Raw genomic sequence first — 12,220 nt, 5'->3', positions numbered from 1 at the left:
TCCCAGGGAAAAATACCCAGTTAAAGTCCTTGTCTCCAGACTTTTTTGCATTTTACTCACTAGAGAAGTGTTGGATACAAAACAAAAATATTGTAAAGAAATCACTGTAAAACAGATGAGCTACTTTGGTACAATTGTTTTAAATAAAAAATAGCTTTTTTTTTCCTTTTCTTTCTTCCCAAGGAAGAAAGAATACCTAAATATTCATCAGGCTGAGATTGCAGGCTGACATTACATGAACGTTGATGTTACACTTGATCTCCATTCGTGTTGTATTTCAAAGGTAGTCACCACTTGTCGGGGGGTTCTAAGAGATAAAATAATAGAAACAATTAGAATGACATAATCACTGACTGGTTGAGGATGGCAGGACCATCTGCTCCAACATTTGCCCAAAAAGGAACACTAGAGCAGGAGGACAATGCCCACAACTACATAGCTTTTGGAGATCTCTAAGGAGAACATTCCACAGCCTCTCAGTGCCACACAGTAAAAAATATCTGTCTGACATTTAGAGAGAGTCTCTTGTGTTCCATTTTGTGCCCACTGCTTCTTGTACTGTCACTTGGCAATACTGAAGAGCCTAGCTCTGTCCTCTTTATGTCCTCCCTTCAGGTATTTATACACATTGATAAGATTACTTCTGAGCATAAACTCACTCAATCTTTCCTAATAAGAGAGATGCTCCAATCCCATAATCATTTTTCTGGTCCTTTGTTGGACTCTCTCTAGTGTGTCCATAACTTTCTTATACTGGATGTGTTAGAAGAAATAGAGCTAGACTCAGCACTCCAAATATGCTGAGCAGAGGGGAAGGATCATCTGCTTTGATCTGCTGGCAGCTTTCTCTCCCACCATGTACTGGTGCTAGGAGTTACTCTTTTCCAGAGGCAGAACTTTCCTTTGTTGACCTTCATGGGATTTCTGTATGGAGGAAGTGACAGAACACCAGTCTGTGCTTAAAGGGCTCAAATTCTCAAATTCTTCCTGTATTTCTAACACTTATGTAAATAGCATTCATAAATAAAGAAACAATTCAGAATTATAAAGCACAAGTCTTCTAATATAATTAGCTAGTGCACAGTGCATGAAACAGAATAGAAGAGATCTGTCTACTAGCGCTCTCAGCAAGGAAGAAAAGGTGATTAATAGGAGAATAAAGCAACATACTGGAACAGAACAGCAGGAAATGTAGAAAGTCTTAGACTACCTGTAATGCTTATTTCCAGGAAAACAAACCAATGTTACATAAACAGGAAAGTGGTGGTAACAAGAATTAAACTGACATTTGTAGCCAGTCTGGGACTGAAAGCATAAAAATGAGAATATGAAGATAAAGTTCATTACTACCACTTTCAAAGGAAAGATTAGGAAGTCAGGAAGACAGTGTGGACAGAAATAATGTTATGATACCAAATGACTAGCAAACATGTGGCAGGAAGGAACAGGTTGAATTTGGTCTGTCTTTTAGGGAAAACTGATCTGCATTTGGCTTTGGGTGCCCACCAAACTTCTGTAGTGAACAGAGAGAAACAAAACTTCCTGCCAGCAGTTCATTCCATCCTAAAAAATGTCAGAGATGATTTATCTCCACTTTCATAAGAAAAATCTTCAATTAGTTTGTATTTAAATGCAATGTTATAAGGTTAGGTGAAAGAGATTTCATTGATAAAGGCAAGAGTGATACCACTTGTTTAAATAATTTGTTTTATTCTGCAACCAGGACTGGACCTCAAAAGATTATTGATAGCTATGTTTGCCATAACACTAGATAATTTATTCCAGTTTTCATTACCTTTTACATGAAAACACTGTTATCATGGAACAGAAATTCTCTGAGGATTACTAAACACATAGTGAACACTGTGCTGCAAGAGTATTTCAGGAAATAATGTCGATATATTTGTCCCTCTCTGTCTGCCTCCCAAGACATCTGCTTCTAGCCACTCAGACACTCAGGGCAGGAGGCAGGATGCATTTTTGGCCTGACCCTTTACATCTATGCTAACTTTCTAATGTTGCCCCTTAGCTTTCTCTTCTTGATAAAACTACACAGTACCATTCATTTTGGAAGAATACAAAGTAAGTTTTTTGTCAGAGACAAGACCAGTTGTGAGATTTGTGGTTTCAGTTTCTGGGGAAGACTATTTCAAAGCAACAAATTAGATCCCACTAGGCTGACTCCAAAACAAGGATGACTGGGCTACCCAGGGTAATACTTAAAGATGCTAATCTCTGCTGCAAAACAAGAGTGAGTGCCTAGGCTTCAGATGCTCAAGTAGCAAGAGAGAAACCCTAAAGGTTTTGGCACAAATGGTCCATTATGTATATCATCAAAATCAGTATGATTAGAAGGAAATGCCCACTCGCTATTTTGTGGTGAAAATAGAGTGAAAAATAATGCTAGCCATTGCTTTAGGGCATCTTGTATTCTGTTTGCTCCAAAAGGCCTGGTGTCTCAGCATCAGCATCAGCAGCAGAGTCTTGCACAGTGTCAAGTTGCCGAGGAACTGCTAGTCTTTCAGACCACAGTCCAATTTCTTCAGAATGCAAAAACAGAGGAAATAGCAGAGCAATAAGCAGCCTTGCTGCCTTGTGTGGAGAAGCATGTCTCACTTTCCTAACACTGCCTGGCAGGACTGTAGGAACAAATTCTCTTTAGATTGAATTGGTTTAGTTCTAGCTTCATGTCCTCTATCTCACCAAAACAGTATCTATTATGTTTATCAGAATTATGGACTAATTATAGGAACAGAGAACACGTGCACTGAAACACACGCATATCTACAGTTATACGCAGAAATACATATAACACTTCTAGAACAGTGATGCAATAGTTTCTGAATGTCATGTATCTATGGCATCTGTCATATGTCAATATAATATTCTCTGATTGCTACATTGTTCCAAAACATCACACCCATTACAGAAGATGACATCCATTTTGCTGCTGTATTTTGTAATTGCGTTACTAGATCAGTGAGAATTTTGATTCCAGCTTGTCTGTGGAGGCAGCAGCAGTGTAACCACTGTGACACTGAAAAGCGGAGGTTTTATAAAGGAGGAGTATGGCCAAGTGCTAATGCTTTATAAAAAGAAAATAATCTGAGGCCAGTAAGCAGATGTGGTACATTGATCTATTTATCAGAGTCCTGATAAATAAGATATTTGTTGACTTTTGCAAACAGCAGTGCAATAGCTGATAGGGAGCTGGACAAAGCAGTCTATATATTTAATTTCAGTGCAGCACCAGAATATTCTTAAACTGAAAGAGAATAATTATAAGAGGTCTGCACAGCTCACTAACGAGTACTAAGGACATAGTGCAAGGAAACTGAAAAATTTTCTCTTAGAGTAAGATTCTGCAATGCTCCTAAACAATTCCTCAGAACATGTAGAAGATGTCTCTCTGAGCTCAGAAATCATGTTCACGCTGTCCAGACCATCAAGGAAAAAGTGTGTTCTGTATGTAAACAAGCACCGTTAGCTAGGCTGATAGGCTCCAAGAAGGGGAATGCCTATAAACACAAATATTGTAAAAGTTGGACCGTCCACAAAATGTACCAGAAATGACCAAAAAGACCAAGGATTTTATTATGCTAAAGAGGATTGTACAATTCCATCACAGGAATCACAGACAGTACAAAGAAGCTGCTGAGATAATGTCAGGCTCAGCAGGCACCCTTTAATAGCAAAGGAGCTGAGAATCAAGGAATCCTGTTTGATTCAGCAGTAATTCAAATAAAACAACACTGAAAGACATCAGGCTGAGCTTCAAGGGCCAAGCACCAAATTCAAGGATGAAAATAGGAAAAGCTGTCATAGAGAGATCAGTCCCTCATCAGCATCAATAACACACCAAACAAGAAAGGATATTGTTTTGTTCAGCATAGCTGAAGAATGGTCTTGATTACTAAAGAAAAAAAGGTTGAGAGTGAAAATCATTTTGCTAAATTAACTCTATACTTGTATATTTTGTATCAGCAAGTTAGTTAAGATATTTAAGAACAGAATAAATTCTCAGGAATGGAGAGAAGCAGAGGTTATGAAGAAAGGTTGAAGGAGGCGGCTGGGTGGCAGGAAAGCAGTCTACATGTTGTAAACAGCTGTAATGGTACTGTAATGGTAGGCAATTGCAGTATTCCTGTAAACAGGCAGCAATTTTGAATGAAAATTGTAGTTTAGTCTTATGCATTCTTATACAATGCAGGCAACAGACATCAAGACAAAGCTAAACGTCTTAAAAATCTGCGACTAGAAGGCATGCATGTCATCTACCAGTACTGTGCTTTCTCACAGACGATCTGTACCTGGCCAAACTGCATCTGGTACAGGCTGGGTTAGGGAGTGACAAGAGCAGAACTGCTCCAGGATGAGGTCATGAGCTGGGAGTAAGGTGACCACAGCTCAGGCAGGGCCCTCAAGGGACACTGTATTGATTATTCTAAAAGTGTTATGTCAGTGTTAGCAGTGTTCTATTTTCTAATTGTACATGACCACACACTCTAGATTCATATTAGCAGCAGAAATTCTCACCGTGATTTCCTGATTTTTTTTTAACTGATGAAAATACATTATTTAGGAAAATGTAATCAATAATTAATCAGAAGTCATAAGGCATTAAAAGACCAAAGTTGCAATACTGCATCAGAAACCATATATTTTCTTGGGTTGAAGTAGGAGAAAAGTATGCTTTATTAATATTTAAGAACTGTTCTTTAACTTGCTAAACCAGGTTCATAAAGCAAAGCTTATTGTCAGCTATATGGGGTAAGAGTCCTCATTGTATTTTGTAGTTTGCAATGTTGAAAACATTGTTTCTTTTCTGTCAGATCTGAATACAGCTGAGTGACCCTAAATCCCTTGAAAAAAATCGGAAAAAAAAAAAAAAAAAAAACACCGCTTTTTTTTAGTTATGTATAATTGTATGGTCGGTACGTTTGCTTCATAAAAGCTTTCATTTGTATAGACGGAGAGACCTCCTGGTTACTGTGGAGCTTGTGTCAGATCAGTGAAAGCTGCTGACTTGCCCTGAGGAGGGAAGACTGTCCTGTGTGGGTGATACAATAACCACTCTTGGGAGAAGTAAATGCAAAACCGAATGTTACACAAATATGAATACAAGGATTTTCTTCTATAAAGCTTTACATTTTTCACATAAGAAGTTAATTCTGTCTTGTGTAGTAGCCTAGCAAATGATCCTTTAAATTGTGTTATAAAAATATCCAGGGCATTTTTCTCATGCTAGATGCTGGAGCATCACTTTCCTTCAATGAGGTTTACAAACACACTGATAATATATTAATAAGTTTTATTTTTCTTGTTTCCAAAGCACACTGAATTGTACATAAAGGATGGATTAAACGCTTGGAAACTAGGAGCACCTAGCAGCAAGTCCGTATTTTGCAGGCAGAATTCTCTGCCTTGCCCCATTTCTTTCAAATAAGGATTGCCATTGTATTTAAAAATGATTTTGGATGAGGCATACTTGTAGACAATAATAATGAGCTCTGTCAATGCTCCTTAGATTGGATGCTCGAAACACCCAGAGTCTTCTTAAACAAAGGAATTAAAAGTAGCTAAAGCTCTAAGCTGATCACTTGGTAAAGACTCATTTGCTTTCTCATCTGGCCAAGCCCCACCTGCCGTCTTGACCATGAACCATGTTCGCTTTCTTTCTCTACCTTCCCTTCCAGCTGAAATACAACTTGTACATATGTGCTTAGAAGCTGAAACTACCATGTGCTGCAGCACCAGGGAAAACATCTATGATGTTGTTAAAATATTTATACAGCTAGTTTTGTGGAGATGCAGCTTCTCCTTTTAAGTTAACAAGCTTCTGTCAACAGCTAGATAGAAAAAAAAATAAGACAACTTTTATTATTTAGAACCAAGCCCTCCTCAGACAATTTCGGTGGTAGTTTTATGAACCATGTAATTCACAACATCATTTAAAACACCATGCAGTGCCACATTCAAATACAGTCCAGAATATGTACGTAAGTGCGTGTAGAGTATGCAACTACTTTTCTTACGTCTCTATTTTGGGGAACATTTTTTTTTATTATTCTAATTGGAAAGACAAATCATTTCCAGGATAAGAGAAAAATCAAGTCATCGTCAAGGTGAAACCAAAGTCACATGTTTGTTTCTTTGTATGTTAGTTGCTCTGTATTCTAGCTGTTCTGACTGAAGGAAGTATTTTCCTAACAGCAGCAGTCAGAGCTGGATTGCTTTTATGTGTCTGAGATGAAGCTATTATGCCAGGAGTAAATTAAAGGTTAATATACAGTATCTATTCCAGACAGCCATATCATTATTTTTGCACTGAAAATAGCATCTGAAATTACTGATTTGAAATCACTAATTTAGAAAACAACAACAACAAAAAATCTATATGCACAGTAACAAGACCTAGCTAATGCATGTTATTGTTGGTATAACTCAATATACAGACAGGTTGTATAGAAAGACTGACTGGGTGTGTCCAGGTGTCTCTAGATATCTCATGGTTTGGGAAGCTTAATTTTCTATGTGAGATGGTGCAAAGAGACTACCTTCATGAGTAGACTATAGATAAGACACTATCCTCTGGTTCAACAGTAGTCAGGATTCATACAACAATTGCCCAGTTGCATACACTGGGCTTGAATGTTATGTCCTATGACTGTGTTGGCAGCATGGAGAAGAGCAGGCTGAGAGGTGACCTCACTGCTCTCTGCAACTGCCTTAGGAGGGGAAGCAGAGGGAGGTGCTGGGCTTTGGTTCTGGTCACCTGTGGCAGGGTGAGAAGAGCACAAAGTACACCAGGTGAGGGTCAGATGGGCATTTAGAAACATTTCTTTGCTATGAGGGTGGTCAAAACCTAGAACAGACTTCATGGAAATTTGATTGATGTCTCATGCTTGTTACTGTTCTAGAGGCATTGTCCTCAATAACATGATGTAACTTTTGTTTTTTCCTGAAGTGGTCAGGTGGTTGGACTCTATGATCTTTGTAGGTCTCTTCCAACTGGACTATTCTATCCTTTTCTATTTATTCTAATGCCAGGCTGTGTCCAACCACTAATATAAGCCCCTAGAAACACTCACTCCCCAAAGCAATTTCCTAACAATATCTCATGTTTAACTTTTCCTTCTTAAGAATATTACACAGTTTTGGCAACAAGATTTATATGGCATTAGAACCCAGTGTTGCCCACAACTTCGTTTACCAGCTATCCTACAGAAGAGACAATACAGTGAGCTAAAGTCAGGTATCTGTGCAAACTTTCTTCTCATCAGGTTCAGACCATGCCTCCAATTTGAGATGCTGAAAAGTTGTTACAAATTTTGAATTTGAGATGTAGACATGATTTCTCAAAAACTTTGTTGTGTTTTCCTCTCTCTGAAGTTAATAAAGCAAACACATTAATATTTTTATAATTGTAAGGATACTAAATATGTGGATTTTCAGGGAAATGATGTTCCTGCTAGTTTTACAGCAAACAGTGGCAAGAATGTCAGTTTTATTTAGAGGCTGTAAGAGGTCATTTGTTGGGTTAGAGCTCTAGGGCAAATCTGCCAGTTCAATGTCTAATTTGGTCATGGACTGGGATCTGATTAGGACTGAAACTAAATGATAAGCAAACAAAATACCTAACAACTGAAAAAATGGGTTTTGGCTAGCCTGACTGATAAATAATGATGAGGTCAAGTCAGCTTTATAGATTAATCTAGATTTCTTGGTGAAATGGGCTCATTTGAAAAATGCAGATAGTGCCAAATCCAAGGTCATGCATCTAGGAAAAAAAAAAGAGATGTATGTTATTCCTGTGAGATGGGAAGGAATATCTTGGATTGCATATGCCGGAAAGAATTTGGAGACACCGGAGATAAGAGAATGACTTGGTTAGACACTGTAGCTCTGAGGATAAACTTGACCTATGGATATTAAATGTTTCATTTGTGAACTGCTTTTAGTCTCCTGAGTGTAGTTTTGTTGCGTACATTTTAAAAGTATAGGAAAAAACAAGAGAAGTACGGGGAAATAATGATTAATAAAACATAGCAAGAAATGTAGGAAACTCAACCTCTTCAGTTTGTTCACGAAAAGTAAAAACAATCTAGCATATTTCTGCACAGCAGTCTAGCAGCTATTTCTTTAATCTATGGGGAAAAAAAGTTACAGTGAAAGCTAGTGACTGTAGGTTCTTAGTAAATAAATTCAAAGTGCTTAGTAATAGAATAGAAATAAATAACGTTCCTTAAAGATGTGGAGGAGCACTTATCACTTAAAGTAGTTAAGTCACTATTCTATATATTGTGAATTCCCTACAAACTCCACTGGGCAGTATGTACTGGGAAACTGTCTGAAATTCTCTGTCCTGTTCTTATTAGGAAAAATCATCTTAACATTTCACCCTCACTTTAAAATCTGCATTTATTGTAACCTAGTGCTTTTTCTTCGTGGAGATCGGCACTCTGCCATTTCCTGAAATACTGGTGACACTCAGCATCTCCTACTTCCTCTTGTATTCTGAGGGCTAATGAATAATATTATAAATCCACAAGTGGAACCTTAATTAGATGTACACTTATAGGGAGAGTTATCTGTGGACACATGTATGACAAATTTGTATGACAGCTGCTTTCAAAATCTTATCTGAATCCCTATCAGTGTTCAGTCTACATATAGAGGTCTGGGCTGCAGCCATCTGCATTCAGAGAGGAAATAATTACATTTACATATGCAAACAAAATCATCTCCAGTAACCTAGGTCTTGGAAGCAAGGTCACTGATTAAACTGATTACTTTTATCAAACTGTCCTTAGAAAAAGGGGGGAGAGAGAGAGACAAAAGAGAAGAGACTGAGAGAGAACAGACTTATCTGGGCTTCCACGGCCTTCAGTCAATGCTGTATTTAGAAGCAGGGATTACACCATTTGAGTGTGTTTTACCTGGCTGGTTTTGAGTCTGATTCTAATTGATCCTGCTGTCTTCAGGGATAGTTTTCATATATGAGGCATTGCTCAACACAACCAATAGTGCCAGAAGACAGCAAGGTGAATTACATGTAGCCCCCAGTGAATAAAACTTCGTCCTTTTTTTTTAGTTATTATATTGACAAAAATCTGAAATTGAAGCAAGGATTTAAAGATTGAGTTTAGTTTTTTTTTTTTTTGACAGATTCTCCCATGTTTCCAGGAGCTGCAAGATAAGAAACAAAAGAAACCCAGATTAGAAAGATGTATTTATTAACAAACAAATAAACCAGTTTGGTTTTATATTACTGAGCACAGAGACCTTGAGCACAGCAGTGGTCTCAAGCAGGTGACATTTTGATTTTTGTTTATCTGGTAAGGGTACGAAAATTCAAAAATATATTTCTTCAGAAATACTAGTAAATGATTTAATGTTTATAAAATATTATATTTTAGTATCTTCATGAAGTTATAACATCCTGTTATGCTGTCCTTTATGCATTAGAATTTCAGAGCTGAAAGCCACCCATACATTAAGCAGTCTGGCTCACAGCAAGGAGTTCAACTTGACATTTTGAAGAGCATGGATATTTCTATCCCTTGTTTTTTCAGCTTAATGCATGATAATTACACATTTTAAAGCATTTTTTGTTCCAATTTATTGCTTTCCTTCCAAGCTATATTGCTCCCCAAGTCTCATATATTTTATGACAGCATAATTAATATATTTTTTTCAAACTAGTTCCTCTGTGTAATCTCTGATGCATCTAGTGTTTTTTCTTGGAATCTAATATAGATACATTAAAAAAAAAAATCCCCCTCAAGCTCTTGTTTATCTCTTGTTCTATACACACAGTAAGAAAAGATGTATCTATGCTTCAGTGAAAATTAGCACTATGCATACTTCACATTTTTCAAGTGCACTGCATACTTTAAAATATTCAGACTATGTACTTATAAACAATGTAGACCTGGGCTTCCTGAGTAACTTAGAATGTGAAAAATTCTAGTTCTCTCTCTACATGAACATAATAGGGATTCTAGCTTTCTTAATTTGGGAACTTGAGCTCATCTACATAGCCAGCAGAATTAATCTCCTACTCTATTTAAATTGGAGGTGCATGAAGCAACAAGCCTGTGTGCTATTGCTGCTGATTTATTTGAGTCACACTCACAGTGATTTTATTCACAAACATTTGTACAAGGAAGACTTTATTCACAAGAATAGTCAAGGGAAGGGAATGAATCATAAATACTAGAAAGAATGGATTTGTAGGGTATTCACAGTTAGTGGAAGGAATCGTGGCTCTGTATTAATGCCTTTTTTTGCCTTTTTCACAGGAGTCATCAAAAACTGTATATTCATGTATAATTCATTAACAAACAAGATATTTTTCCTGCTTATAATACAGAGGTCATCCATTCCTGGAGCAGAAATAATGCCATCTGATTCTGGTGATTAATCAAAGTGCACAAAGAGTAAATGGTAAATAATCATACTGACCAGTTATGAATAAATTCCACAGGAGGTTAAAAATGGTACATATGAGCTACTGCTAATAAACAAATGCAAAGATTTAATAGCCTGCTCAGAGATAATTTGCAGCATGACTAAATTCATCAAAACATTTGTTCTCCAAAGTTAACAGAAGCAATAAATATTTATGTTTTAGTGTTCTACTGCAATGCTAGGGCAAGGAACGTTTGTTCCTATAGTCAGCCCTCCATGAAGTTGGAGAAGTTTGTATCATATTGGCAGTTACAAATGGAGGCTGGATACTTCCATTATTCAGAATGTAGACTTGGGAAACCCCATGCAAAGTGCAGAACCCCAGAAAGATAGAATATAAATCAGCAAATACAAAACCAATTGTTGCATATGCAGAGTAACAACCAAGACCTGATTTCCTATGATTTTGTGTCCTTCACAATCATGATCACTGCCACTACCCTTTGCCCTGCCAATGTATCCTTCCACAGTACTCTGTCCCTTTCTAAAGCCATCATAAATAATTCTCAGATCTTGCCTCAATTACTGACACTCTCACTTTTCATTTGTGATAATACCACGTTTTCCAAAATATAAAATAAAATAAAATAAAATAAAATAAAATAAAATAAAAGCACTTAGACAAAGTGTAACACCTTGGTGATCCACCAAGCCAGCCCTCAGGAAAAATTGTAGACTCATTTTGGGTTTTTCCTCAGAGAGCATAGTAATAGGCTCCTCTTTCCCATTTCATATGTTCATGAAATTTGTATGATTTTAATATCTAGACATCTCTGTCAGACTTTGTTAATATCTGCCAGCAGGCTCAAAAATTCAGTAGAAGAAAAGGAGTTAGGCAGAAAGAGAGAAAAATAACAGCCAAGCAGAAAGATGTTGGAAACTTTTTTTTTTTTTTTCCCCCCCAAAAAAATTATTCTAAATTAGCTCCTGGGATACATAGATAAGTACAGAGCTCTACATATTTATTAACTTGCTAAGATTCAGAACACACACACAATTTATGTGAAACACAAGTTGTAATTGAAAGTAACAATTTTCCTAAGACAGATGATGTGCAGGATCTGTGGCAGGTCTCAGCAGGCAGGTGATTAGTGAGAAGAATGGAAAACCCGCAGATATGTTGGTAGTAGTTGACTAAGAACCTCTCATTTAATCTTCAGACTGGGGTGAACTCAAAGTGGATGGCATATTTAGCTCTGATGGTTTTTTACTGCTTGGCAGCCAGGAGGTCCAGGAGAAACATCAGCAGCCCTGATTCCTGAGAGTGAGCGTGGATGCAACACATCTGTCAGGTTTTCCGTCTCTGTGCTGAGGTATTCTTCAAAGCGATCAGTGAGCTGCTTGCCTGTCTCTTTGTTATAAATATCTGGGCATTTCCTGAAGAAAAAAAATATATATTACTGGAAATGTAAGTAAACCTTCAGTCTGCATGTAAGAAATCACATTCCTGATGGAAACTCTTGGCCAGCGGTCACATATAATATGCAGAGAACAGTGAGAATTTTTTAAACCTGAGATAATCATATCCAAAAAATAAAAATAAAATTCCTCTGTATCATCCAGAAATGGATGCCAAATGACTCCATCTTTTCTGATTACTAGGTTATATCACAGTTTTTTTTGTTAATGACATCTCTTTTCTGTGTAAGTGTATGGGAACTGCTGAGTCACGGCCTGAACCTCTGATTGATCACCTGAGGTGAGCAATGAGTCAGCCCTGGGAGCACAGGTGAAGGCAATTCACCTG

General features: G+C 37.2%; 1 protein-coding gene across 3 annotated transcripts in view; it reads left to right on the top strand.

Moving 5' to 3' along the window:
• Nucleotides 1–12,220, top strand: part of NKAIN2 (sodium/potassium transporting ATPase interacting 2) — a 517,696-nt gene that overhangs the window by 359,039 nt on the left and 146,437 nt on the right. The gene's annotated exons all lie outside the window — the stretch shown is intronic.

This window comes from Meleagris gallopavo, chromosome 2 (assembly GCF_905368555.1).
Source record: "Meleagris gallopavo chromosome 2, MGAL_WU_HG_1.1, whole genome shotgun sequence".
NCBI classification, from domain to species: domain Eukaryota; kingdom Metazoa; phylum Chordata; class Aves; order Galliformes; family Phasianidae; genus Meleagris; species Meleagris gallopavo.
Note: the sequence above shows the minus strand (reverse complement) of the source record. Positions and strands in the feature narration are given on the sequence as shown.